Source organism: Micropterus dolomieu, linkage group LG12, assembly GCF_021292245.1.
Source record: "Micropterus dolomieu isolate WLL.071019.BEF.003 ecotype Adirondacks linkage group LG12, ASM2129224v1, whole genome shotgun sequence".
Classification (NCBI taxonomy): Eukaryota; Metazoa; Chordata; class Actinopteri; order Centrarchiformes; family Centrarchidae; genus Micropterus; species Micropterus dolomieu.
The window spans coordinates 14,174,707-14,179,152 of record NC_060161.1 but is presented as its reverse complement, the minus strand read 5'-3'; the positions used below and the strand labels follow the sequence as shown (position 1 = coordinate 14,179,152).

General features: G+C 37.5%; 1 long non-coding RNA gene across 1 annotated transcript; it reads right to left on the bottom strand.

The window, feature by feature from the left end:
* Window positions 1–563: 563 nt before the first annotated feature.
* LOC123979753 lies at window positions 564–1,658 on the bottom strand. The gene is made up of 4 exons (XR_006827321.1): window positions 1,551–1,658; window positions 1,277–1,415; window positions 986–1,036; window positions 564–617 (listed from the first exon to the last, which is right to left on the bottom strand). It is a non-coding gene; the product is annotated as an uncharacterized LOC123979753 (long non-coding RNA).
* Window positions 1,659–4,446: the final 2,788 nt, after the last annotated feature.

Here is a 4,446-nt window from a genome sequence, read left to right as displayed (position 1 = left end):
AAACAAGGAACTAAAAGGGATGCTTTATTTTAAAAGCCAATTTATAGAAACAGCAAAATGAAGTTGCACAATAAAAAAGAGAAACTTAACAGGGTTATTAGATCCAATATCAGAGAGTAGGACTGATTGACATTGAAGTTACAATTCATCTTTTTCAGCGTTCTGCTCAGTGTCTTCATCTAACTTCATCTGCTTTTCGACATAGGTCTTGGTTTTCTCCATGAAGTCCTTCATGTTCTCCAGTAATCCATCCAGTAGTAGAATGCCAGGTGATGCTTCCAAGGGTTTCTTTATGGATCCCATTGCTAGGTCCATCAAGCTGATAGAATCACCCATGAGCTGTGCAATGGTGGCCATTGCTGCCTAATGGGGAAAAATAAAATCACTTCATGACATGGCACCAACTCATTTTGCTATGTTGTTACATTATGTGTCTACTGCAGTACATAACGTTAATAACGAACGAATTACAGTTCTCTCGTCCTGTCAGAGCATTCAAGCACTAAAGTTACTCCAATTGCTTTGTGAGGATGAGTGACATAGAAACTGACTGATTGACTCACCTTCTTACTGTCCGGGTCTTCTTGTGCCCTTCGAAACAATTTATTGAGCTTTCCCTGCCAATCAAAGGTTAGAATTAACATGCAGTTACATTTGGGGGAAATGTAAGCATGATAGAAGCTCTATTGCAGATAGCGCATAAAATACAGAAAAGAAATGAACTGTAAATTTACTTTTTATGACTCTCACTGGCCTTTGGTGCTTCTGATTCACCAGCGATTAAATGTGAAATTGCTTTCTATAGCAAAAGGAAGTTACTCAACACTTTATAAGTGGGTTCATCAAGGTAATATATTCACTTCTGAGCTCTGCAATGGTGGCCCTTTTGGCTTAAAAGGGAAAAATCAAACCACTTCAGGACATGGCACCAACTATATTTGCAATTACATTATGTGTCCACTGCAGTACAGTTCTCTCATCCCACCTGTAAACTCTTAATTTCTTCTGCCTTTTGAAGGAATTCCATGAACGTTTCCTGCAAATCCAGGGTGAGAATCAACATCCAATTATGTTTAGGGACATGTAATGCATGACATTTTGTTATTAACTATCCTGCCTGGATGACACCGAAGAGCACATGAGCACTTACAAAAGCAATTTTCAACAGTAAATTTACTTTTATTGACTCACAATGGCCTTTGGAGCTTTTGACCCCAGCAACCAGTAAATAAAGTTGTTTTTATAGCAAAGGTAGGTTAAGCAACAATGTATTTACCAGTTGGTCCTCATCTATCTGTGAATGTGTGAGGCAAACCAGACACAGAAGAGTGAAGATGAGGAACAGGCCTTTGGTGGTTCTGAGACCAGCCACTCCTCTACCTCTGGACAAAGCTGCTGCTGCTGCCATCGCTGTTCTAAATAAAAATGATAGAGCATAAAGGATCAATGAAGAATTGAGAAGGAAATGCTCCAACTTGTAAATTGTAATATTTACACTAAAGGTCTAAGGTATAAACCATCTTATAGTGAGTTACAGGTTCTTGTCTTACCTGTGATGTAAACGGAAGGAGAGCTGCTGAACAGGTGATGAAGGAAAAACTAGTGAGATGACACCAAAAAATGCTTTATATACTCCTGGTGTCAACTTACGCATGGCACAACTCACCTGTTTGTGTATGTGTGTGTGTGTGTGTGTGTGTGTGTGTGTGTGTGTGTGTGTGTGTCACTGTGTGTTTCTTGGTGAAGTGTGCAGGATGTCTTCTAATTTGCTTCAACTACTTTGCATCTCTACTACTCTCTTTAGTTTCATTTTCACAGAAATAGTATTTGACAGTTTCACTTTACAGGAATATACCAGCAACAGCAACAGTCACCTGTGTTGCTCACGATCAAAAGATGCGTATGAGACAGGAGTTCAGAATTTCAGCTCTCATTTCCTGCCCTGCCTGTTCTCTGCCTTTTCTGGATCTGTGTCCTGTTGGATTATCTGTTGGATTCTTTGTTCGTTTTCGATTATATACTTTGGTTTCTTTAGACTCAGACTCAGCTTGTAAGTGTGCTCGCTTTTGTTTTGCCTTAATAAATCATCGAACTGTACCCGCCTGTTTCCCTGTCCTGCATTTGGGTGCTCAACCTCAACCACACACACCAATCGTGACAAAATGATACTTTTAGGCTTATCCATTGTGGTGGCTGACAGCTGGGGACTGTGGCCAGTTGAAAGAAAATGTAATCATTGCAATTTTACGTCTGCATACACCTTGCAATTCTATTTTACCAGCTACAAAGTCTCCAGTACTGAATCAATGTAAGCACTGATCTCAGAACAGTTTTTAGTATTAGGTGGGTCAATCAGAGAATGCAAATTCTGTGGTGAGAAGGCAGTGTCTGAGTGTGTGTATGCAGGATGGCTTCTAATTTGTATCCACTAATTTGCGTCTCTACTACTTTATAGTTTCATTTTCACAGAAATAGTATTTGACAGTTTCACTTTACAGGAATATACCAGCAGCAGTTAGTGTAGGTAACCAATACAAAAATATGTAAAACAAATATAATACACTAAATTACAAATTTGAAACGGTAATTAATAAAAACGTGATATTGTGACAGACATTGAATGATGTACAGGGACTATCATAGTTGCCTGTATAATCTGCAGTTTAGTTATCCACCTTTTTATTTATTTTTAGTCTGTAGTACTGTGGTCTTGTCCTGTCTTCTTGTGTTCTTATTTAGTATGTTATATTCATTACTCTGGTTTTTCTGTCTTATTTTGATATAATCTGGGCCTGCCTTAGTTCTTGTTTAATTCTGTCTGATGTTTGTTATTAGTTTCCGTATCATCGTACTTGGGTTCTATCTGTCTGCTTATGTTTAGTATTGTTTTGGTATTGTCCTTATTTCTGATCTGTTCCATTTTAGTTTCATGGTCTGTCTGTTTAGTGTCTGTTTTCCTGTGGTGATCCCTGTTTTATAGTTGATCAGTGTTTGTCTGGTTACATGGTTTATTCTGTTATTGTCTGGCGTTTGAATCTTGCCATGCTTCTGTCATTTTCTCTCCTTGCCTGCATGTCTGTCTCATTAGTCTGATTTCCGTCACCTGTGTTGCTCACGATCAAAAGATGCGTATGAGACAGGAGTTCAGAATTTCAGCTCTCATTTCCTGCCCTGCCTGTTCTCTGCCTTTTCTGGATCTGTGTCCTGTTGGATTATCTGTTGGATTCTTTGTTCGTTTTCGATTATATACTTTGGTTTCTTTAGACTCAGACTCAGCTTGTAAGTGTGCTCGCTTTTGTTTTGCCTTAATAAATCATCGAACTGTACCCGCCTGTTTCCCTGTCCTGCATTTGGGTGCTCAACCTCAACCACACACACCAATCGTGACAAAATGATACTTTTAGGCTTATCCATTGTGGTGGCTGACAGCTGGGGACTGTGGCCAGTTGAAAGAAAATGTAATCATTGCAATTTTACGTCTGCATACACCTTGCAATTCTACTTTACCAGCTACAAAGTCTCCAGTACTGAATCAATGTAAGCACTGATCTCAGAACAGTCTTTAGTATTAGGTGGGTCAATCAGAGAATGCAAATTCTGTGGTGAGAAGGCAGTGTCTGAGTGTGTGTATGCAGGATGGCTTCTAATTTGTATCCACTAATTTGCGTCTCTACTACTTTATAGTTTCATTTTCACAGAAATAGTATTTGACAGTTTCACTTTACAGGAATATACCAGCAACAGTTAGTGTAGGTAACCATTACAAAAATATGTAAAACAAATATAATACACTAAATTACAAATTTGAAACGGTAATTAATAAAAACGTGATATTGTGACTTTATAGTTTCATTTTCACAGAAATAGTATAGTATAATACATTTTATTTGGGGACACCTTTCAAACCACTCAAGTATATTTTGCCATTCAGTGTTAATACAAAGGTAAAATTAGTGCATAACACAAACGGTGCAAGTTAATGGTCTAAAAAAAGAAGACAAAACAAATACACAGGGTTATAGATAAATATAAAAATAATAATAATCTTTATTTGTAGAGCACTTTTCAAAAACAAGTTACAAAGTGCTTTAACAAGTGTAAAGACAATAATATTTTAATAGATAAAAAGTATAAAGAATATAGGAATCACGGAAAACGTGTTTTGGGAAGTTTTGAAAATGTGGCAACTAGTAGTACTTAAGTAATTGAGATTGGTCTTGATCTCGAGACCGGTCTTAAGACCACTTTTTGATTGTCTCTGTCTCGTCTCGGACTCAACCACATTTGTACTTGGTCTTGTCTCGGTCACGAACATAGAGGACTCTGGATTTTATTTCAAGACCTATCAAGACCATAATTTGGGAAAATCAGTATATTGCTTTTGTATTGTCTGATTTATTTGTTGACATCCTTACTTTTATTGAATGTAAACAACAAATAACATTA